This window comes from Sminthopsis crassicaudata, chromosome 3, assembly GCF_048593235.1.
Source record: "Sminthopsis crassicaudata isolate SCR6 chromosome 3, ASM4859323v1, whole genome shotgun sequence".
Lineage (NCBI taxonomy): Eukaryota > Metazoa > Chordata > Mammalia > Dasyuromorphia > Dasyuridae > Sminthopsis > Sminthopsis crassicaudata.
The window spans coordinates 608,479,335-608,504,650 of NC_133619.1; the positions used below are offsets into that span (position 1 = coordinate 608,479,335).

The following is a 25,316-nucleotide window of genomic DNA, read 5'->3' on the forward strand; positions in this document are numbered from 1 at the left end:
ACTTGAGGAGAAGGGATGTGCTCCCCAGGGCTGTGACCTGGAATATTATAGCACTGAAAGCTAGAAGGGGAGGCTGGCTCCGACTTCTCACACTGTGAGTTACTCTGAACAGGAAACAGAAATAAGAGCAACCAAGAGGGTGCAGCGAAGTAAAAGAGCCCATGGGGTCACAGAGTCAGAAGTCCTGAGTTTTGTATTGGCTCTGTTTTTTTTGTTTTGTTTTGTTTTCTTTTTCAACCAGATTTGTGATAAATCACTCTCTTTTTAAGGATTTAAAAATTGTTCTAATATTTTATGCTCAAATGCCCCATTATGTCACCAAACTTTCTACATCTTAAGGCTTCTCTCAGCTCTGACATTGCATATTATAACGCCCTCCTGTTTTGAAAATACTGTACCGTAAGGGCCCTCCTCCCAAGTTCTAACATTCTGTGTTCCAAGGGCATTCTCAGTTCTGACATATGTTCTAAGGGTTCTCCTTGCTCTAACATTCTGAATTCTAAGGATCCTCCCAGTTCTGACCTTATAAGGGCCTTCCAGCTTTGACGGTCTGTGTTCTAAGGTCCCTCTTAGATCTAATATTTTGTGTTCTAAGATACCTTGCTTCTGACCACCTCTGACATTATGTCCTAAGGTCCTTCCAGCTTTTCATTCTGACTTCTAGGACTCTGTCCAACAATGATAGTCTATTTCTGTACCCTCCAACTCTAAGATTCTGTGACTCAAAGAACCACAGAACTTCAAGGTTAGAAAGGATTCTCGCATCCATTTATCTAGTCTATTCTAAACCCTACCATGACATATTCTATATTGGTCTGTAGAAGAAAAATACTGTACTCTTCATTTGAGTCATAAACCTTCTAGAGAAATAAATATGACCTTAACCACTCTACCTCGGAATCCTCACCTTGTAAATAGGGATAATAATAGTACCTACCTTGCAGGATCAATTGAAATAATAATTGTAAAGTGTTTGATAAAGTACTTGACATATAGTAGGTGCTTTTGATAGCTCAGCCATTTAAGTTGTGCCCTATTCTTTGTGATTTTTGTTTGTTTGTTTTTTGTTGTTGTTGTTCTTTAGGCAAAGGTGCTATGATGGTTACCATTTCTTTCTCCAGCTCATTTTACAGAAGAGGAAATGGAGGTAAGCAGGATTGGGTGATTGTCTAAGATCACACAGCTAGAAAGTGTCTGGAGTTGGATTTGAACTCAGGAAGATCAGGCACTCAATGAACTATGGCATCATCTAGCCAGCCATAAATTCTATTCCCTTCCCCTTTCCTTCTTGTTTATACATAGTTATTCATATTTTTTCTGCTTCACTTATACCTCCCATTAGACTGGAATTATCTTTGCATAGCTAGCTCCTAGCATAGTTCCTGGAACACAGTAGGCACTTAATAAATGTTTATTAACATTCAAAGGGACAGAAATCCATTCTTCCTTTGCATACCTCTTTCTAACAAGAGCCATTTTCCTATCTGATTTTCCATTCCTCAAAGACAAAATTACAAAGAAAGATAAAACATGGTAACAAAGTGTAGGTGAGAGTTCAATTAACAGGGTTGATTCATCAAACAGAACAGTCCCTTTTAATGGCAGTGCTTCCTGGAGAATCATTTTCTTAAACCACTTAATCTGGTCTAGGGTGAAGATAGATAATGACCTTAATTAGATTAAGGCGTTCCCACTCTCACTCTAGTTACCACCCCAATCTATTTTCCAGAAGTTTGAGGTCCTCTTTAAATTCCACCCACTTTTTCTCAGAAAGTGATTACCTTTGATAAGAACTATTTAAAAATGTGGGGGGAGTAGGAGCAGCTAGGTGGCCCAGTGGATAGAGCACCAGCCCTGAATTCAGGAGGACCTGAGTTCAAATCTGGTCTCAGACATTTAATACTTCCTGGCTGTGTGACCCTGGGCAAGTCACTTAATCCCGGCCTCAGGGGGGGGGGGGGAAATGTGGGGGCAGTGAGAAAATACAATGGATGAAGCATGGGACCTGGAGTCAGGACTTCAGGTCTTCCTGAATTCAAATCTGACCTCAAACACTTATTAGCTATGTGATCCTGGGCAAGTCGCTTCATCTGTAAAATTAATCGGAGAAGGAAATGGCAAACTTTTTTTGGCAATTTTTTGCCAAGAAAATCCCAAATGGGAATATGAGGAATCAGACTCAGATAAAATGATTCAACAACATTTTAAAATATATTTGAGTGGAGAACACTGGAAACTGATTGTTAAAGAAAGATAACTAAGGTTTTGGTATCCTTTCGGTTTCTAATTATTCCTGATCATAAGAAATTCTTGCTCAAGCATGATTGAGAATGTGGAACAAACTGATAGTCTATTAATAAGCAAACATGCATTAAGCACCTATTATCTGCCAGTTACTGTTTTTGGGACCAAGTATACCAAAAGCAATGCAGTAATCAGTCTTTAAGAAATTTATGTTCTATCTAGGAATTGACAAATCTGTGACTATTCAGAAGTATCATGAGAAGGATCAGAGGTGGAAGAGAACCTAGGGGCCATCCAGCCTAGACCCCTTCATTTTACAAATGAGGAAAATGAGGTATAAAAGTGTCTAGTAACTCATCCAAGTTACGAAGATAGTCATTGGCTATTTGAATCCAGTGCTCTCTGACTCCAAGTCTAGCACATTTCCCTCTTTTCCACACTGTCTCCAAAAGCACCAGACTCTTAAGGTCACAGAGGCATGCAGAAAAATCAATGGACTTTGGAGTCCCAGGGACCCCAGCTGGGAGCTGGCAAAGCCCCAGTATGAGGGAGAAGAAACAATTATTCTCATTTGCAAAGTAGACACGTAGTAGGAAGCTATGAATAACCTAAAGGGACCCACGATACATATAAAGATATGAAGTCATCCTTTCTCCTAGCCAAGGCTCTCCCAAGATATTACTTCTGCCTACCTTTTTTGGTATAACCTAATGGAAAGGACACTGGATTTGAAGCCAGAAACTTGGGTTTGAATCTTAGCTCTGTTATTGACTACTTGGATAATAAATCTATTCACAAGCACTTATTAATCACCTACTATGTGCCAGGCAATTTATTTCTCCTTCCTGAAAAGGAAGAAAAACAAACATTTATTAAGCACCTACTGTGTGTTGAGTAAGTTATTTCTCCTCCCTGGAAAGGAAGAAAAGAAAAAGGAAACAAGTATTTATTGAGCACCTAATGTGTGCTGGGCAAGTCATTTCTCCTCCTAAGCTTTGTTTCAGACACATGGAACAGAGTTATCTGGCCCCAGTAATGAGTTACACTTCTGAGCACTTTCTGGTTCGTTGGATCCCCACAAACAGCTTAGTAGAAGAATTGAGAGAGCCCAGGACCAGGGAGAGCTCAGGGGAGGGCTCAAGGGAGGACAGGAAGGGCCAGAGGTCATCTTTTTCTGAAATGACTTTGAAACAAAGTTTTATGAGGGTCTGAACACCTCCCTCCATCGGAGGGGTTGAAAGTTGACCATTCTGCCAACAGCAAGATTTATGGCCCAAGCCATCTCTGGTCAGCGGGATGGGGAAATTTACAACAAGTTGCCGGGACTTGAGCTTTTTCAGAGCCATCCAGTTTAACTGTGCTTTCTTTTCTTATGGCCTCTTCCTCAATTGTCTCCTTTATTTGAGAAAGTGTGTTTACTATTAGGGGAGCTGTTTTAGGCTTTTCACGGATTTTTAAAAGAGAAAGAAACTGAGTGGAGACATCAAAGCTGCCCTGATGACAAGCCACTAATCCCACAAATGCTCCCTTATCTCAGACTTTATAAAAGGGGAGAGGGTGGTCTCCCTAAAAGCCTCTCTGAAAGCCCATAAACATGAGAATCCATAAACCTGACAAGCACTTAGCTCCAGCCCCCAGATGGGAACAGAGCCCGGGGTTTGGCCCGACAGGCGCCCTGAGTGCCACTCTCAGCTCTGTGCTCACTAGCAGTGGGATCTTGGACCAGATTCTTTCCTTTTCTGAGTTCTGGTTTCCCTTTGGATGAAATGAGAGGTGTGGAACGGATGTTCTCTAAATCTCTGCTGTCATTAGATCAATTCAAGCATTGATTGGTGGACCTACTATGTGCTGATCATTGTCCTGAAGATACAGAGGTGAATCATCAAATGTTGGAAGTCTAAAACTAGAAAGAACGGCAGGGACCACTCAGTCCAACCTTCTCATTTTACATAAGGGGATATGGAGGCACGAGAACTTTAAATGATTTAGTCATAGAGTTAGAGTTGGAAGGGATCTCAGAGATTACCTGTTCTGACCCCTTTATTTAATAGAGAAGGAAGCAGAGGCATGGGGGCTTTAAATGAGTTAGTCATAGAGTTGGAAGGGATTTCAGAGACCACCTAGTTCTATCCTGTCATTTTACAGAGGAGGAAACTGAGGCATAGGGACTTTAAATGATTTAGTCATAGAGTTAGAGTTGGAAGGGATCTCAGAGATTACCTATTCTGACCTCTTTATTTTATAGAGGGGGAAGCTGAGGCATGGGGGCTTTAAATGAGTTAGTCATAGAGTTAAGAGTTGGAAGGGATTTCAGAGACCACCTAGTTCTATCCCGTCATTTTACAGAGGAGGAAACTGAGGCATAGGGACTTTAAATGATTTAGTCATTTAAATAGAGTTAGAGTTGGAAGGGATCTCAGAGATTACCTATTCTGACCTCTTTATTTTATAGAGGGGGAAGCTGAGGCACAGGGACTTTAAATGATTTAATCATGGAGTTGGAGGGATCTCAGAGACCACTTGTCTAACTCCCTCATTTTACAGAAGGGGAAACTGAGGCATGAGGACTTTAAATAATTTAGTCATAGAGTTAGAGTTGGAAGGGATTTCAGAGACCACCTAGTTCTATTCCCTTATTTTACAGAGGAGGAAATTGAGGCATGGGGACTTTAAATGGTTTAGTCAAAGAATTGGAAGAGACCTCAGGAACCACCTAGTCCAATCCTTTTGTTTTATACAAGGGAAAACTGAGGCACAGGGATTTTTAAGCATTGGAAAGGATCTCAGAGACCACCTAGTCCAATCCTTCCTGAAAAGAATTTCCCATGATATCATACTCAATAACCTTTGCTTAAAATTTCCAAAGAAATATAGAGCCTGCCTAAAGAACTCCCGCATTCAATTGTGAACAAGAAGGCAGAGGAAGGACAAACTCGGAGGGAAGAAGGAGCAGGAAAGGGAAGAGGCTTGGAGGTGAGAGGCTGAGGGTCTTATGAGGGCCTTAGATTAGAGAAAACAAGCTCAAGGCTCTGAAAGGGGGTGGGCTCTTCTACATCCTGTGACAGTTTCCAAGCACAGGACCGGGCCTCCCATCCCATCAAACCCACTTGGGCTGGAGGAGATGAGGCTGCTGGTATGACTGGGCAAATCAGTTAACCTCTCAGCTAAACTGAGATGTATCATCTCCCAGGCCCCAGTCAGCCATAAATGCCGAATTCCTGTCATCATCCTATGTGATCCTGGAGGATGGGAGGCAGACTGAGCTTCGTGCTCCTAGACTTCTCTGCTTATTCCCCTGCCCCATCCCCCTCGCTCCCTTTGCTGGCAACAGTAAGGGAGAGAAACTCGCAGTGACCTCCAGCCTAGGAGTCTGCTTCCCATCGCTTTCATGCTCAGCTAGTGAGTCATCCTGCCACTCAATGGGGCCGATCTTCTTGGATGGTTAGTGACGATTCTCTTACTACGAGGATTCTACAGGGACACACTCAAGTCAGATAATAAAATACATTTTTCAGCACATCTTTGGAGCATACGGAGAAGCAAAAGATATTAAAATCCCTCTTGATGAAGAGTCTTAGAGATTGGTTCAAATCCTACTTCGTGTAGAAATCCCATCCCTCCCCCTACAGCACGGCCAGCGAAGGGTCCCGATGACCATTCCCACTGACAGACAATCCCACTGTTCAGGCAGGCTGGTCCATTTTTGGAAAGTTTTAATTGCTGGAATTCCTGGTGCCCTTGTTAGAATTAGATGTCTCTGTCTTTCCCCCCAGACTCCTCAAATCCAGTCCCTTTCATGATTCGAGATCTTCAATAATGGGGAATGATCAGAGGAGCTCCCTATATTCTCCCAGTAAGCACCTAGAATCAATGTGGATTTCCATGGGAAGTTCCTTTATGGAAAAAAGTCCACACCCTCTAATTTTACTTAAATTACTGAGAGATTCATTAAAATGCTGGAGATTCCTCTGATCAACCCCTATAATATTAACTCACTTTAAGTCTCTTTTCTTTTCTGCAGGGCCTGTCCTCTCAGTTCCTGGGAGGTCTGTTATCTCTCTGAAAATGTTCTTTCCTTTATAGCTCTCTCCTTTCTTTCTCCCCAAACTCCATTCCTCTTTTCTCCTTTCTTTCAGACAGGAACACCTTGTTCTTCCCTTCTTACAGCAGGCAAGACTCTCTGCCTTTCAGAAAAAACACAACATTCCCATGATATCTCTCCAGTGGAGATTGCAAAACATCGATTACCAGCTTTGACTATCCACTCCTTTTGGAAGGAAGGTTGGGTTTATCTGTTTCTGAGCACTCGGGCTCTCAACATCACAAAATATTATATCAAGATCAAAGAATCCTAGCTTGAGAGTTGAGAGGAGCCTCAGAGGCCGAGGGCAGCCTCTCGTTTTACATTTGAGGAAACCAGCCACAGTGAGGAGGGGTCTTAGAGCGGAGGATCTCAGAAGTGGAAGGAACCTTTGAACACTGAAATATTAGAACCGGAATGGCTCTTACAATATGAAACATTAGGGCTGTGTGAAACCTCAGGCGTGCAGTTAGACCTGAAGGAGACTTGAAGTTACCAAACTCCACATTTTATAAGTAAGAAACCAAAATCTTGAGAATTAAAGTGATTAGTCCAATGTCACATTGAGAGTTAATAATGGTAGTTAATCTGTAGCAGGGACAAGGCTCCATGGTATTGAGTTCAAATTAGAATTCTTTCACAGAATACATAGACTAGCTTTTCTTTCTCTCTGTCTCTCCCCCTCCCCTCTTCCTTCCTCTTTTCCTTTCTTTCATTCTTCTCTCTTTCTCTTTTCTACTCTCATTTTCTCTTCCACTCTCTTCCTCCTTTTCTCCTCTCTCTCTTCCCCTCCCCTATTCCTCTCTCATTCTCTCTCTGTCTCCCTCCTTCCTTCCCTCCTCCCCAAGACCACACAAGGGGAACTACATTAAAATTATAGCAAAAGCATTTGGTTAAACAAGAGGAAGAAATTAAAAAGGTAATTAATGGGCAGCAATAATAGGGTACAAGGGGGAAATATAGAATATGTTCCCAGAGATGATTAAGACTCAAACTGGCATCCATCAGTCTTAGAGGGTTTTGATTTCCATCTGTGTGAGGCAGAGTGCTTAGGCTCAGTGACCTTTGAAGTCACTTCTTGCTCCCATGTTACATTAATGTGGTTAAGACAGCACTAAGGATACTGAGATGCACACATATAATATTATTTCATGCTAAAACTCTCTCTAAATATACATACATATAAATATATAATATAAATATATATATACAAATGTATATATTTGTAAGTGGATTATATATATATAAATAATATGGGGTACTGATCAAACTTGTTAGCATATTGTGTATAGCTATAAGGCCCCAGTCTTATAAAATTGAGTCAAGAATATGTATAGAAGAATTGCACATGTTTAACATATATTGGATTTCTTACTTATCTTCTAAGGGACCAGATGGGAGGTGTTAGGTTCTTACTAAGTGCTAAGCACTTTACAGGGAGGGAGGGAAAAAATTTGGTTTTGCAAGAGTGAATGTTAAAAACTATGCAAATGTTTTGAAAATAAAAAGCTTTTAAAAAATAAAATTGAGATGAGAGAAATTGGAGTAGGTCAAGGTGATGGAAAAATATTTTTAATGGCTTGGAAAGATGTATTAGGAAGAAGTTCATAGAATAAGATAAGGGGCAACTGAGTCCTCATTTTATGCAGAGAGAAAATGAGAAGAATCACTGGATGTTGGAGCTAGAAGGGACTTAGAACATACAATATTGGAACTGGAAAGGAGTTTAGAACACAAAAATATTAGAAGTAGGAGGTCCTGGGAATGTCTAATCCAAACCCCTTTGCTGTATCTTAGAAGCAGTTCTGGCTGTCTGGGTGCATGAATGAGTTCCCTATGACCTTTGGTAGAATGACCCTTTCCTCAACTTGTTTGAGGTATGGTGGTCAGCAAGCCAAACCTCTCTTCTACCTTGATTCATCCCCAGTGAAAATAATGATGCTTTGTTCGAAGAAATGGTTGCCAGGCTTCCTCCTACTTAGCTGGGATCTCTTTTTGGGAGATCTAAAAAACTCTGTCTGCTCCTGCCTTTCACAAAGCTCCTGCTCCTTTTTGAGGGATGGAGTAGGGATTGGGTTTAGCCTCCCTTTTCTGTAGCGTAACAATTTAAAGCTATTTCAGTGAAATGATCTGTGCTTGTTTCTGTAGTGTGGCACAGTTTGGGTGTGCCTTGCTTTATAAAATGTCAGAGCTTGGAGGGCCCTTAGAACCCAGGATATCAGAGCTGGGAGGACCCTTAGAACCCGGGAGGTCAGAGCTGGGAGGGCCCTTAGAACCCAGGATGCCATAAAATGCCAGACCTGGAAGGAATTTTCTCATACAGAATGTCAGAGCTCAAAGGGTCTTTGGAGCAAAGAATGTGAAGATTTCTTAGACGAATGTAGACTTTAAAAAATCCCTCTTGTTTAACCTTCTTATTTTCCAGATGAGGAAACCAAAGGAAGCCTGGGCCAGCCTTCCCTCTGTGCACGTGGCTGAGCAGTCATTCAGAGGACAAGCCCTCGCCAGGGCCACGCAAGCTCTGGTTCCTGCCCAATGCCTCCTTAGTGCCAGGCTTCTCAATTCCTGCTCGGGGGCCCTCTAGGCACCAAATCTGTTTGCCTTACTGACAATGAGAACCTGAGCCCAGCTGAAGTCGCCCACTTTTCCCAGCAACAACTGAGCTTAATGGGGGTGGAGTGGGAGAGGAAGGCAGAGGGACCCCAGCTCAGAAAAGACTGTCAATCCCTGCTCTGGGCCAATTGCTTTCTCAGTGGCTTTTTTTTCCTTTCTTCCTGGCAACATTCCCTGGCTACTGTTCTGAGAGCTAGCAAAAGCCTCTAATCAGAGCTTTGGGCATTGAGGAAACTCATAGAGTTTCTATGAAGGAATTAGCCTTCAATGAGTTCCACTCCCTCCTTTCCTCTCAATAAGGTGGATGAGGAAGCTGATGGCCACCTGTATGCACACTCTCCAATCCACTTGTCTTTGTCATGTTCTCTACACTCAAATCCACAGCCCCCTTATCTTATTACTTGCCCACCCTTTGCAATTTCAGACCTTGATTATTCCCACTATCCACATTTTCTTCTTCTACTCATATGTTTCTGAACTCACACAACTGTGCTATTTGGGTCCGCTTCTAATTTATTTAATTTCAACAGCTACACATCCATCTTTTTCCTCTTTCTGGCCTAATTCCCTAACATATTCTCCATGGAATCTGCCTCCAAACATTTTCATCCCTTCTCATGATTGCCATGGTCCCCTCTCGGTTGAAGACCTTGATTCATAATTCACCAAAAGAAAATAGAGGCCATTTGTTGAGAGAGTCTTTTTCCCTCTTCCTCTTCTCATCACTCAGACATCTCCCCCTGATGTCTTCCTTCTCTTATCTTACATGAGGAAATAACCTTATTTTATTTTATTTTTTTTTGGCAAGGCAAAATCCCCTTTGTTCACCTAGATCTCATTCCTGCTTATCTTCTCCAGGAGATTGTCTCCTCTCTCATCACCATTCCCTCCCTAACCTTCAGTCTTCCCCTCACCATTGGCGTCTTTCCGGCTGCCTATAAATACTCCATGTCTCCCCAACCTTTAAAAAAAAGAACCTCTCACTTAATTCATCCATCCCTACCATTTTGTGATCTATAGTTCTCCTTCTCTTGGATAAACCCCTTGAAAAAACCACCTACGTCCAATGTCTGCACTTCCTCTCCTCTCCTACATCTGCTGCAGTCTGGTTTCTGACCTTATCATTCAATTGGAACTGCTCTCTCCAAAGTTCCCAATCATCACTTAATTTTCAAGTCTAATGGCCGTTTCTCACCCCTCATTCTTTCTGGCTGCTCTGCAGCCTTTCACAATCTTCTTGTGGATATGTATCTGACTTCTCTACGTTTTTGTGACATTGAACTCTCTTATTCTCTTCCTACCTGGCTGACCCTTTCTCTTCAATCTCCTTTTTCCTCTCTTCATCCAAGTCATACCCACTAAACACAAATGTCCCCCACAGATCTAACCCAGTCCTTCTTCTCTTTCTCTGCCTCTGTCTCTCTTTTTCTCTTTGTGTCTATGTCTGTTTCTCTCTGTGTCTCTGTCTCTCTCTATCCCTGTCTCTGTCTTTCTTTCTTCCTACTTGGTGATCTCATTAGCTCCTGTGGCCAATGAGGATGAATCCAGAACTCCAATTTCTCTCCTGATCTGTTCCATATCACCTGGTTTTTAGACATCTTAAACTGTACATCCCATAAGCTTCACTTCACAAATTTTTGTATCCTTCTTGAGTAGGGGCCATGCTAATCTTCTCTGTATCATTCCAATTTTAGTATATGTGCTGCTGTGGTGACTTATCCAATACTTGCCCCTCTCTCCCAGGAAGGGCCTTTGTCTCATACTTTACTGAAAAAAAACCTGAGGCATCCACCAGGAGTCCCTTTATTTATTTATTTTTTTAACTCAGCTTTACATCTCAAACCTTATTAATCCCCACCTCATCCCCTTTTCCCCCCTTCTTTTCTCTGTTTTCAGAGGGAAAGATAGATCTTCTTGAAAAGAACGATCTTTCCACTTGTATCTTCAAATCTATAACTTTTCAATTGAAAAAAAATCCTTCATTTTGTTCTAATTTTCTCTTAAAAGACTATCCTAAATTTTTTCTCCTTTCCATAGTAAAATTTCTAGAACAAGCAAAGCTTTTACTATCTCATCTTCTACTCATGTCTTAATCCTTTACATTGCATCTTCAGATCTTGCTATGAGACTGAAACTGTTCTCTCCAAGATTAACACTTTCTCCTAATTGCTAAATGTAACAATCTTTTCTCATTCCTCAAGCTTTTAGACCTCTGTGCTATTTATACTATTGAACATCCGCTCTTCCTTAATAGTCTTTCCACTCTGAATTTCTGTATTTCAGCTTTCTCCTTAATTTCTTCCTTTTCTCTGTTTTAGTCTCCTTTGCTGTATTATCTTCCTTATTCCCTCCCCTGGGCATGGAGGATCCCCTGTCCAGTATTCTTTGGCTCAGTTTTTAGTTCCCTCTGCTTTTGGTGACTTCATCAGTCTCATGGGTTTAATGAACAACAGTCAAGGCCCTTCACCATTCTGGTTATCCTTTAGCTTATTGGCATCTTTCCATAAATGTGGCTCCTAGAACTGAACATGAGATAGTTAACACTAGGACAGGATATAACAGCCTATCCCCTGTTACTTTAGAGTACTAGATCTCTCCAGATACAACATAGAACACCACTTTATACCATTTATTCACAATGAATCGAAACTTCTGATCAATCATTTCTTCGATAAATACTTTTTTGTTTTTTAGATGATTTGCTGTCTAGTTTTTCCCTTCCCTCTATCAGATTCTTGGGGAGTTGTTTTCTTGGGCCTGTGAAAATGTAATGGAGAACAGACACAGGCAAAGAGTGCTTCCGAGTGCTTGGCTGATGAAAATTCCCCATATGGGAGAGACTGGAGAACTTGCTTCTAGGGTAGCTGTGATGATGTGTAATGGTTTGCAAAGATGTTGGAGCATGTGTAGACATTCTGTCACTGGTTCTGGTGAACTGGCCACATGGTGAATAGGATTGGTCATGGAGATATTTAGAACTGACTAGAGACTGCGATTTTCTCTCAGCTCTTCACTCTTGCTTTGACTTCTTCCCTGATGGCACCCGGGGAGAGACAGTGCTATAAGGGGAGAGTTCTTTCCCCTAATCACCTTAGTCTACCTTGATGTCACTAAAAGAAATTAGTTTAGTTGACTATGATCAGTCCTTTCCTCTGTCACACTGCCAATGTCTAATATCTTAAAAGAGTGGGATCATGAATAGAGGAGAGATGAAATGAAGAGAATGTTGATAGAGGAGGTGAGAATGTCTAGAAGAGGCGTAGAAGTAAGATGATTCATAATAATTGTGGCTCACACTTATATAGCACTTTAAGATTTGCAAAGAAAACATTTTTAGCAGCCCTTTTTTCTAGTGACCGGAAACTGGAAATTGAGTAGCTGCCCATCAGTAGAGGAATGGTTGGATAAATTATGGTATATGAATGTGATGGAATATTATTGTTCTGCATAAAATGATGAGCAGGCTGATTTCAGGAAAGGCTGGAAAGACTTACATGAACTGATGCTGAGTGAAGTGAGCAGAACCAAGAGAACATTGTACATAATAATAGAAACTGTGATGGACTTGGCTCTTATCAACAATGAATGATTCAAGACAATTCCAATAGATTTGGGATGGAAAGTACCATTCACATCCAGAGAGAACTATGGAGACTGAATGTGGATTAAAGCATAGTATTTTCACCTTTTTTTGTAATATTGTTTGCTTGTTTTTCCCCCCCTCTTTCTCATATTTTTCCCCCTTTTGATCTGATTGTGTGTGTGTGTGTGTGTGTGTAATATGGAAATGTATTTAGAAAAACTGGACATGGTTAGCCTATATCACAGTGCTTGCTATCTGAGATGAGGGAGGAGGAGAGGAGAAAGGGAGAGAAATTCAAAACACACAGTTTTGCAAAGATGGATGTTGAAAACTATCTTTGCATATATTTGGAAAAATAAAATGCTATTAAAATAAAAAAAAACATTTGCAAAGCACTTTAGTCTGCACCCCCTGTCCCTGAAAGGTAGATATTATATTATTATTTCTATTTTAAAGATGAGAACATTAAGGTTGGAACAGTATCTTGCTGGGAGTCACATAATAAGTGCTCTGATCTTCTGGAATTCAAGCTGCCCTGACATTACTTCATGGGAGATAGATTGGAAGTTAGGAGATCTCCATTTGAGTTCAGGTTTGTAAGTAACTGAGTATATCACCTTAGGTAAATCATTTACTTCCATTAAACCTCAGTTTCCTTATCCCTAAAATGGGAATAAAATATACCACTTAATAGAGAAGATTATTATGAGCATTTAATGTAATAGGATGTAAAGTGGTTTGTAAATAATGATAAGAACAATATTAGCTATTACTATTTATAGTCTACTAGTCCAGTGGAAAAAGTCCGGATAGAGAGTCAGAAATTTGTTCCATCACTTTTTTTAGTTGTGTCTAATTCTTGGGAACCCCATTTGGGGTTTTCTTGAAAAAGATACTGTAGTGGTTCACCAATTCTTTTCTCAATTCATTTTATAGATAAGGAAACTGAGATAAATAGGGTTAAATGACTTGCCCAGGATCATGCAATTAATAAAGGTCTGAGGCCAGATTTGAACTCAGAAAGAGAAGTCTTTTCCACTCCAGCCTAGCAGTGGCTTCCCCTAATTATCCCTCCCCCCCAGTAGTGGCAAGGTGGGCACCCCCAATCTTTGCTTCTTCAATGTTGACAATGTTTCCCACATCCACCTTTCTAAAGGATGGTTTGCTCTGTACTTCCCACTGTCCAGCAAAGAAGCATTTGTAAACACTTCAATCAACAACTGATCAATTAATTAGCATTTCCTAAGGATCTACTCTGTATTGGGGCCTGGATAAAGACAAAAACAAAATGGTATTTGGCCTCCAAGAGCTTCCTATCTATCAGAGGGATGTATATACATATACAAGTTAATTCTAGATATATTTATAGGTCAATACAAGGTAATCTGGGTGGGAGGTACCCATAGCTGGGGGGATCAGGAAAAACTTCACATAAGAAATGGTGCTTAAGATAAGTTGTGGAAGAGGCAAAGAATGCTATGGTTCTAGTTGCTGCTGCTGCTGCTGCTGCTGCTATGGTTTCCTTTCTGTTGGTTGGCAATAGCCAACCCACCCCCTTTCCTGTTTGCACGTCTGCTGGTCACTCAACAGCCTAACTCCTAATTTAGTGGCCAGGGAAATGTATACAGAGCAGCCCCAATCCCTGGCCCTCTGCACAACATGATATGGAAAGGAGAAAAGGTAGCCAGAGAAAGTGAGTAGAAGGGGCCATATAGCAGGTGGATCAGACAATCTTTAAAGTCTTTTCTTGCTCTAGCTAACATTTTATGTTCTTATGTTTTCAAAGGTTCCCTTTTAGGTCTGTTTTATCTTTTAAGCATTGTTCCTAGCTCTGACATCCTATGTTCTAAAATCCCACTTAGCTCTAATAGTCTCTATTGTAAGGGCCCTCCCAGCTCTGACCTCCTGGGTTCTAAGGGCCCTCCCAGCTCTGACCTCCCGGGTTCTAAGGGCCCTCCCAGCTCTGACCTCCTGGGTTCTAAGGGCTCTCCTAGTTCTGACCTCCTGGGTTCTAAGGGCCCTCCCAGCTCTGACATCCCAGGTTCTAAGGGCCCTCCCAGCTCTGACATCCTGTGTTCTAAGGGCCCTCCCAGCTCTGACATCCTGTGTTCTAAGGGCCCTCCCAGCTCTGACATCCTGTGTTCTAAGGGCCCTCCCAGCTCTGACCTCCTGGGTTCTAAGGGCCCTCCCAGCTCTGACCTCCCGGGTTCTAAGGGCCCTCCCAGCCCTCCTCTCTCTGTGTTCTAAGGGCCCTCCCAGCTCTGACCTCCTGGGTTCTAAGGGCCCTCCCAGCTCTGACCTCCTGTGTTCTAAGGGCCCTCCCAGCTCTGACCTCCTAGGTTCTAAGGGCCCTCCCAGCCCTCCTCTCTCTGTGTTCTAAGGGCCCTTCCAGTGCTGCTGTTCTACAATTTAACGACCTCCATTCTAACAGCCTATGCACTAAACAACTTCCATTCAGCTCGAACATTCTGCACCGTACGTCTTTTAACGTTCTACATTTTAATATTCTGTTTAAGTCCCACCAAGTTTGACAAGCTAACCCCAGATTTCATCTCCCTTCAAGTTCTAAGCTTCCAGGCATTTATCCCGCCTTGGGACTTTTGGTTTCCTCTGGAATCCAAATACCTTCCAGGCTCAGAAGTTCCCTCTCACCCACGACCCTTCCTCAGACTGTGGGGAGCCCCCAGATGGAGAGAGGTGACCCCACAGTGCTTGAGACTCCCAGCAGCCAGTGCTTTTGCTCACTATTGATGGCTCCTGGCACCTTCCCCTGTGTGGATCAATGTTGTCAGTGACTGGCCCCTCTGTCTGGGCTAGGTCTCAGCCTGAGGCTTCTGTAAACAATGCTGAGGCCATGGGGGTCCCGGCTGGAATTCACATCTGAAGTGGGTTTTCCTAAGTTTCTCTGTGGTCTTTTTTTCTCTCTGGGCCCAGATTGGGGCAAGGCTGGAACCTCTGTTGAGTTGCCAGGATTTGGCAGGAATTTGGCTTTTCTCCCCTCTGTTGGAATGAAAATAAAATCGACAAATCCGAGTTGTCTCTTTGTATTTGCTGGGCAACACACACACACACACACACACACACACACACACACACACACACACACACACACACCCTAATCAAGCCCGTGCCAGCTGACCCATGCTAGACCACTACCACGCTCTGTGACCCTAAACAAGCTACTTCTACATTCTGAGCTTCCGTTTTCTTAGCTGTAAAATGGGGCTGATCATTGTCACCCTGTCTACCTTAAAGGGTTGTAGGAAGTCGAATTTAACACATTAGAGAAACAGGAGTCTTTGTAATTACAGCCTGTTAAGCTGTCCCCACCCCCTACAACATTCCATCTCTTTCCTCCATGCCTTTGCACAGGTGGTCCCACATATCTGGAATGCCTTCCCTTCTCACCTTTGCCTCAAAGAATTCCTGTATTTCTTCAAAGTACAGATCAGGTGCTACCTCCTCCACAGAGCCTTTTCTAATCAATCCGAGGGTTGTCTTGAATTAAAGTACATTTTTTTAATGAGTAAAAATCCATTTTTTTCAATGAGTAATGTGAAAATGGAACACAATCTTTGTAACAAATAGCCATAGTCAAGGGAATCAGTCAATTATCATGTATTAGTCAACTAATTAATTATCAATTCATTGTGTTTATTATGTGCCAGGCAAAAAAAAAAAAAAAAAAAGGAAAAGGCATTCTCTGTTCTCAAAGAGCTCAGGGTTTAATTGGGGGACACAACATGCAAACAACTATTTACCACCAAGATATAGACAGGAGAAACTGGAAATAATCTCAAAGGGAAGTGTTAAAATTAAGGGAGACTTTTGGCAGAAGACTGGATTTTAGCTGGGACTTGGAGAAACTGAGGGAAGGCGGGAGGTAGAGATAAGGAGAGAGAACATTTCAGGCATGGGGGAAACCAAGAGAAAATGCCGTCAAGCAAAACAAATTCCTGCCTCGGTAATGGGCTAAAAAATGTATGCCTCGTTCTGTACCTGGAGTCCCCCGTCCCTCAAAAGTAGATAGCAGCAAATGGTAATCTCCACAACTGGGAGTGCCTTCTTCATTTTGAAGTTACTGTATAATTATTTGCTTATATACATTAGTAGATTATAAACTCTTTGAAGGAGGGCCCTGACTGTTCTTTTCATTTTTGTGTCCCAGGTACCTTGTGTGTTGACTCTTACATAGTAGGTGCTTAATAAATGCACATGGAATGTATTTGAATTAGGAAAACAGGGTCAATCAGAGGAACTTCTGTTTAGCAGAGGATTGGAGGAGGGGCAAATGAAAAGAAGAAATGTCGACTTTTCTACTATGATTATCAGCTTCTCTCCTCCATCTTCAAAGAGTCCTTTGTTGTCCCTTATGCTGATTATTATATATTATATTTGTAAGTGTCTCCTCATTCATAACATAGTCTAGAAACATGGAGGGCTAAGTATTTATCTTTATATTTCTTTTAATGACTATCATAAGGCTGGACACAGATTGTGTGATTAATAAATGTTTGTTGGATAAGAGCAGAATGAATGGATGTTGCCCAGGAACTTTGAACAAATTCCTTCTCAGTCACTTCCCAAGGAGTGACTTAATTTTAGTTTCTTTATCTGTTAAATGAGGAAGCTGAACCAAAATGATTTCTAAGGTCCCCCCCTATCTCTGACATTTTATGTTCTAAACTCTGATGACACTGATATTCTATGTTCTAAGACCTGTCCCAGTTCTGCCATTTTATGTTCTAGGAATCCTTCTAGCTCTGGTAGCTGTGTTCTGTTATCTCTGTCAACTCTTACATTGTGTTTTAAGGCCTCTTCCAGTTCAGACATTCAGTGTTCTAAGGGCCCTCCCGGCTCTGACCTCCCAGGTTCTAAGGGCCCTCCCAGCTCTGACCTCCTGGGTTCTAAGGGCCCTCCCAGCTCTGACATCCGGGGTTCTAAGGGTCCTCCTCATTCTCCATCCTGTATTCTAATGTCCCTCCAGTGAAAGCCCCTTTAGCATGCTACAGTGAAATGGTTCTTTCATCTTGCATTCCTAATTCTGTCTCCCCACATACCCAATCAGTTCCCAAGCTTTGCCAATTACAATTCCACATTTCTTTTATCTGATTCCTTCTCTGTACTCCCAGGACCACAAGTCTAATACAACAGGACTATTCCAATTGCCTCCTAATTGGTCTCCCTGCTTCAATTTTTTCCCTCTCCAATTCATCCTTCACAGCAGCCACCAAAGTGATTTTCCTAAAGTGATGTCTAATCATTTCATTCTCTTTTTTCCTCCCCCTCCCCACAATACAACAAATTCTAGCAACTCCCTATTACCTCAAATACAAATACCTTTGTCCAGTATCCAAAGCCCCTGCTCCAACCCCTCCTTCCAATCATATTTTCAATGACTGCCCTTTTGCCTGACCAAACTGATCTCTATTATGTTTGTTCCACACAGGGCCACATCTCCTGCCTCAGTGCCTGTGCTCAGGCGGTCCCCTCTGCCTGACGTGCTCTCCCTGCTTACCCAAAGCCTCTTACACTCCTTGGTTGCCTTCCAAGCCCAGGGCTTTTTTTCCCCAGAGTCTCTCAGGACTAAAAGACCACCTTGCAGAAGGTTGAATAAATCCTCTACTTGCATCAGAGACATTAACTGAGCCAGAACCAAAAAAAGCAGCAACACTAACGTGCTGAGCTCCATCCAAACAGAAATAACCCAAGTATTGATTTTTCTCCCCTTTGAACCACACACTGAAGTGAAGTCTACAAAAGCATCTAACGCCCAGTGAACATGCTCCTGCTGGAAATGAGGAGTAATGGGGTACAGTGGGGGAGATGATGTGGCCTGGAATGGCCTTGATTGGGTCCTGGCTCCAATACTTTGTGGGTGTGATCCAGGGTAATTTTTTTGTCCTCTAGGATCCTCAGTTTCCCTATCTGTAAAATGGGGCCAACTATGAGGTTATTCCTTGCTCATAGAAAGGGGGTAATCATAGTGTTGGATCTAGTAGGGATCTTAAAAGCCATTGAATCCATGCCCTTATTTTATAGATGAAGAAATATTATCCTAAGAAGTTTAGTGTCTCGCTTAAAGTCACATAGTCCATATATAGAATTGGCAATTAGAATCCAGTTCTTCTGGCTTCATTTAATGTAATCAAAGTTGTCCATTTTGCCTTTCATAATGTTCTTTAGCTTTTCTTTTGTCATAAATTCCTCCCTTCTCCAAAGATCTGACAGGCAAATTATCCCTTGTTCTCCTAATTTGCTTATGATATCATCCTTTATACCCAAATCACGCACCCATTTTGACCTTATTTTGGTATAGGGTGTGAGATGTAGGTCTGTGCCGAGATTCTGCCATATTATTTACCAGTTTTCCCAGCAATTTTTGTCGAAGAGTGAGTTCTTACTCCAGAAGCTGGAGTTTGGGGATTTGTCAAACACCAGATTTCTGTAGGCCTTGATTATTGCGTCATGTATTTAATCTATTCCACTGATCCACCATTCTATTTCTTAGTCAGTACCAAAACATTTTGATGACTGTTGCTTTATAATATAGCTCTGAGGTTTGGTACTGCTAAGCCCACCATCCTTTGTATTTTTTCCAGTAATTCCCTTGATACTCTTGACCTTTTGTTCTTCCAGATGAATTTTGTTATTATTTTTTTCTAGTTACATAAAATAATTTTGGCAGTTTGATTGGAATTGAACAAACAGATCAATTTAGGCAGAACTGTAATTTTTAATATATTAGTTAGGCCTACCCATGAGCAACTGATATTTTTCCCTTGTTTAGATCTGACTTTATCTGTGTGAGAAGTGTTTTGTAATTGTGTTCATACAGTTCATGGATTTATCTTCCTCTGGCTTCAAATCCATATCTCTTCCCATTGCAGCCCAAATGCCACCTCTTTTTTCCAATCCCATATTTTTAAGGATATCTTTTAACTCCAATTCTTACATGTTATGTGTTGCTTCTTGCTCACACCCACTATGCTCTTTATTGTTCTCTGAGGGATACTCATTTTCAATTCTTCAGAGACCGGAGTGTTCCATGTCTCACAGTGATACAAGATCCTGGGAAGAATACTGGTATTAAAAGGATGTACCTTGGTTTCAGGGAGAAACCAGGGGTCATTAAAAGATCTTTTCAATTTCCAAAGGCAATATTAGCAAAAAACGGAGAAGAATAAAAGATTAGACTGGGAAAGCAGGTTGAATGTCAGACTAAGATGGTGGAAAATTATCTCTTTCTCTTGTTTCTGTTTTCATTTTTCTTTAGGAAAGCCTCACTGATCATCTTTCTATGTAGCACTTGAAGCTTTGCAAACTACTCTCCTCATAACTACACTACAAGATGGGTAACACTTTGATTATTAGCCCCATTTTAAAGAGTTAAAAACTGAAACTCAATGCTGAAGTGATTCATGTAGAATCACAGAGCTCAGAATGGATGGAGGTAGGATGCCCGCTCTTCTTTTCTGACTCTCAGGCGCTCTTTCCAATCTGCCATATCATTATGAGTTTCCTCCCTTCCGATCCATGCTGTACATGCTATCTGATCTCTCTTCCTGATGCTCACTTCTGATCCTGTTGGTCTCTTGGTCAAAGACCTTCAAGAATTCCCCTGTGCCAAATGAACATACACATATATCAGACTGCTTGCTAGTGTGGGGAAGAGAGAGAAAAATTTGCAGCTCAAAATCTTATGTTGAAAACCATCTTTACATGGAATTGCAAAAATAATATACTATTAAAAAAAAAAAACCACACAACTCCCCCAGTGTCTATGAGATAGATTCATGAATGGATACCTAGCATTCATTTGGGAGGAAGTATGGTGAAGTAATACTAGGTTTGGGCTCAACGGATTTGTGTTCAAACTTTACTTTTGCCTCTTGGTTCTTGTATGTCTGCTGATTAAAAGAGTTAAGATGAATCACCTCATTGTAAAATGAAGGGATTGGGCCAGATGGTGTCCAAAGTGCTTTCCTGCTTCAAACCCATGAAGGCTCTTCCTTGATTAGCCCCAATGGTTTTCTAAATTTACATCACACTTGGTCCCAATGTGGACACAACATCCCAGTAAAGCTGACCAACTGAGGCAGGAACTAGAGGCATTATTTATTCTCATTTATTTATTTATTTATTTTTTGTTGAGGCAGTTGGGGTTAAGTGACTTGCCCAGGGTCACACAGCTAGGAAGTGTTAAGTGTCTGAGACCAGATTTGAACTCGGGTCCTCCTGAATTCAGGGCTGGTGCGCTATCCACTGTGCCATCTAGCTGCCCCTATCACCCCCATTTTATAGATGAGTAAATTGAGGCTTTGGGGCATTAGACCTACTTGTGGCTTGCCTAAGGTCCCAAAGATAGGATTTGAATCTAGGTTCCTGCTGATTTCAAGTTTAACCCTTCCCCTTCTCCCCCATAAAGTTGCTAGCATAAGACCAAGGATTGAGGGGAAAAGCTATTGGGGTGAGGCGGAGGTGGGGTCAGAAAAGTCTTTATAGAGGGTTTGACCCTTGAGTTACGGTTTAAAGGATGGGTAAGAATCCAATGGGGGAAAGATTTGAGCCCAGGGAATATTTTGCCCAACAAAAGGGCCATAGTAGAAGACAGGGCAGGATGTTTGGGGTGAGGTGGGGTGAAGAAGACCCCAGTTTTAATTGTAACATGGGTTGTTGTTGTTTTCCTCCTCAAAGGGATTGCTTAATTGTCCCACAGGCTGAGAGATGATTATGAGATAAGGCTTGAATAAGGTCATGGGGCAGGGTCTGGGCTCCAGCCCAGACTTACAAGTCCAAGTTTTCTGCTCTTTCCACTACCATAAAATGCCTTCAAAGTTATGGAAACCAAGTGATTGAAAACATATAACCTTGCCTAGGACCATATGTAATGGGAAGATAAACACAGAGGAGGCCTGCCCCCTTCCTGAGCGGGGAGGGCATGGGGTTGGGATATGGGGTGGGGGGTAGAATCAACTGCCTGGGGAGGGTGGGGAACCCTGCTGAGAGTTCCCTTAAAAGCACCTGGAGCCATTCCAGGGACCGGAGGCAGGAAGGCGGGAGAGTGAGGAGTCGGTGGTTCCTTGGGAAACTGCCAAGAAAACGTGAACTCTAGCTTTAAAGGTTTGATTTGCCGTTGCAGATTAACAGCCCAGGAGAAATTCCCCCTGGGAGGTCCTGGCATTTGGGGAAGTGGCAGCTCTGGGGCCGCGTCCTGCTCTGGATGCTCAGCCTCCCCAGGCCCGGCCCAGAGGCCGATGTGGAGGCCTGGACGTGATGCTTTTCTGGGGCCGCGTTTGCAGACTCCGTAGCAGCCGTGTGAGATTCCAGATTGCTTTTATTTACAGATCAAGGGTCCCCTTCCTGAAATCAATTACAGTTTGGCCTGTCTGCTTTTTATAACTGGCATTCTATTAACAGCTCCCATGTCTGTCCTGGTTTATGGCTTACAGATCCTTCGGGCTCAGAAGAGCCTGATGAGTTAGATGCTCAGAGGATCATTTACCCATTTGACAGATGAGGAAACTGAGGATCGGAGAGAAAAGCAGACCCTTATCTTCGTTCCTCCTTTCCAGGATAGAGGGACAGCTCTCTTCCCACTTGTTCTTGCCACTCTTATCTATTCTCTCTTGATTACTTCTTCCCCTGCTTCATGCAGATGTCTTCCAAATCTTTCACTGGCTGACCCCATTTGTCCAAGGATGAGTTTGTGTGTGTGTGTGTGTCAGAATTTGAACCCAGATCTTCTAAGGTCAATTTAATTTTCCATTTTCCACTGGATCACAATATTCTATTTTACAACTTGTTTTGGGTTTTTTCCCCTTTGTTTTTTTAACAGTATAATGTTTGGAGTTTGGATCCCAGGCTTAATACTTTACTAGCTCAAAGGATCCCAGAATTAGCAACTTTAAGGTCATTTCATCTAATATCCTGGATTTACTGGGGAGGTCCAAGTTCATAAAAATGATAGGTGGCAAATGAGGGACTTAAACTCACGTCCTGTGGACTCTAAATTCAAGACTCCCTTCTTTGATTTCGGATAAGTCAAATAACTTATTTATCTTGAGCTTATTTCTTTCTTTATGAAACGGTCAATCGAATAACCCTGCATGACTTCTTGTGGTTGTTGAGTTATTTCACTGGTGTCTGACTCTTTGTGATCCTATTTGGAATTTTTTATCAGGGTTACTAGACTGGTTTGCCACTTCCTTCTCATCTCATTTTATAGATGAGGAAACTGAGGCAAACAGGGTGAAATAACTTGCCCAGAGTCACACAGCTAAGAATTGTCTGAGGCTGCTCTTCCTGACTCTAGACATCTGGCTTCTTTTCTAGATTCCTTTTATATTCTAAGATCCCTTTCCAGCTCCAATATTCCATGTGTTTTTAGGCATGATACCCTAGGTTCTATGTTCCTTCTTAGCTCTGATAATCTGTCCTGAAGTTTCTTATAGTTCTGATTCTCTATGTTTTAAGGTTTTTAATTTTGGCAATATACCTTCTCATATAATTGCTCAATCTTGCCATTTTTACTCTATAGCATCTCTTGAATCCAAACCTTTCTTCTTCAGGCTCTTATTACCTCTGAGCTAGACATCTGTGATGGCTAATTTGTCTTCCCATTTAAAACCATCAGCCACCCAGCTGTCAGTGTGATTTTCCTTAAGCATAAGGCTCACTATTTCATTCTTCTACTCAATAAACTCCCTATGCCATGGCTCCCTAGTGCCTATAGACATTCTATGATCTAAGATTCTTATAGATCCAACATTCCACATATTTACAGAGCCAACTAGGTGGAGACACTGTAGATAGAAGGCTGCTGGACCTGGAGTCAAAATAAGACGTGAATTCAAATCCGGCCTCAGATATCTTGGGCAAGTCACTTAACTAGCTTGCCTCAGTTTCCTCAACTGTAAAATGGGTATAATAACATGAATTATCTTTTATTTGAGGACCAAATAAGATAAAATAATATTTGTAAAGTGCTTAACACTCTGCTTGGCACATAGTAGGTACTAAATAAATGCTTCTGTCCTTCCCATTTCCCTATATGTTTATAAAGAAGTTGATCCTTTTACAAAATGAAATTTTATGATAATTTATTATACATAATGTATTATTTATTGTACTTTATTTTTTCTAATTAGTTTGAGACTAAGGCCAGGCCAAACAAAGCAGAAAAAGGATAGAGAATTGAATTAGAAAATGCTCTGCTCACCCCTTCCTAGTACAATCCAATGTTTCCCTCTGCAAAGATACAAAAGGAATTCTCCTAGGGAAGAAAATGTTTGTTCAAACACAGGCTCTTAAGTGAGCAGGTAAAATGCAATGTCCCTGCCACCAGCTCAGGTAAGAGGTCACCTCCCACCGTGGAATGGCTGGACATCTGTAGAAGGCAGATCCCATACCTGGCGCTTTCACTAATTCTTTTTCTCTTGGTCTCTGTCAAACATAACTCCTAGAGCCTTCTCATGTTAAAGACAAGCAGGTCCTAAGGGAGCTCGCATCTTAAATTTAATTCTGATTTGGGACTAGTTTCCCTTTCTCATGTGGAAGGATTAGTGACCTCGAGTGACTCAAGACTGAGTTCCAGTCTCCTCTAAACCAATGACCTTCAGAAGTCCCTTCCTTTTGCTGAGCCCCATCTATAAAATGAGAGAGCTAGATTGTATAAATAAGAAAGAAAGGAAACACGCATTTATAAAATGCCTACTATGAGCCAGACACTGTGCCAAAAGCTTTATGAGTATTGTCTTATTTGCTCCATAAAACAACTACAGGAGGTAGATGCTCTTCTTATTCCTATTTTAAAATTGAGGAAACTGAGGCAGAAGAAGTTAAATGACTTTTTTAGGATCATACAATTAGCAAGTATTTGAGGCTGGATTTGATCTCAGGTTTTCCTGACTTTGGGTCCAGCATTCTATATAATCAATAAGGCACCTCCTAGCTTTGATGCTCTCTGTTTTAAGATTTCTTTTAGTGCTAATATTCTGTGTTGTTAGGACATTCCTAGTTCTGATATTTTATGTTCTTATGTTCTTTTATACTCTAAAATTCTGTATTCTGAGGACCCTCCCAGATTTGACATTCTAGTTCTAAGGGCTTTCCCAGTTCTGACATCTTATGTTTTAAAGGGCCTTTCAGATGGGACATTCTGTATTCTAAGGCCCTTCCAGCTCTGACATTCTCTGCTCTAAGGGCTTTCCCAGCTGGCTGCCTCATGAGTCTATGTACCCATTCTTTTGGGTCCCTCTTTGTCTTCAAAAGTATTTTGACCTTTGCTACTCTCTAATCCCCTTGCCTCTAAATGGCCCCTGGATTAGGTCCACTAGCATCAAGCCAAACCAGTTTTTCTTGATGCTGTCCTTGATGTAGCAAAGTCCACACTTTCTGTCTCTGCTCTTTCTGGGAAAAATTTTTCCCAGACAACATAAATGTGGCGGACAGGAAAGGGAACAAAGCCTGGTTGGCTTGCTCTCTTCAGTTATTCAGTGTAGCTTTACTAAATACCTATTTGTACCTGGATCTTTGCTCTGTGTTGGGAAGAGAAATGAAAGAAACTTGGCACATTATCCCCTCACTTCAAATAATGTATAGTTTGGTTGGAGAGACATGACTATAGAATTACAGAAATAAAGAACGTCAGAGCTGGGGGTGGGGACTTATCCTCAGAATGTAGAATGCTACAGCTGAAAAGGGTCTTAGAGCAAACAATGTCAAAGCTGGGAAGGGTCTTAGAACTCAGAAAAGTATCAGAAATACATAGTCTTCCAAAAGTCTTTGACTCCA

The 25,316-nt window shown here is 41.7% G+C and overlaps 1 protein-coding gene and 1 pseudogene across 4 annotated transcripts in view; both read right to left on the bottom strand.

The window, feature by feature from the left end:
• Positions 1-25,316, bottom strand: part of EPHB2 (EPH receptor B2) — a 267,166-nt gene that overhangs the window by 93,635 nt on the left and 148,215 nt on the right. The window lies entirely within an intron of this gene.
• On the bottom strand, positions 10,554-10,653 carry LOC141565170 (U6 spliceosomal RNA; annotated as a pseudogene).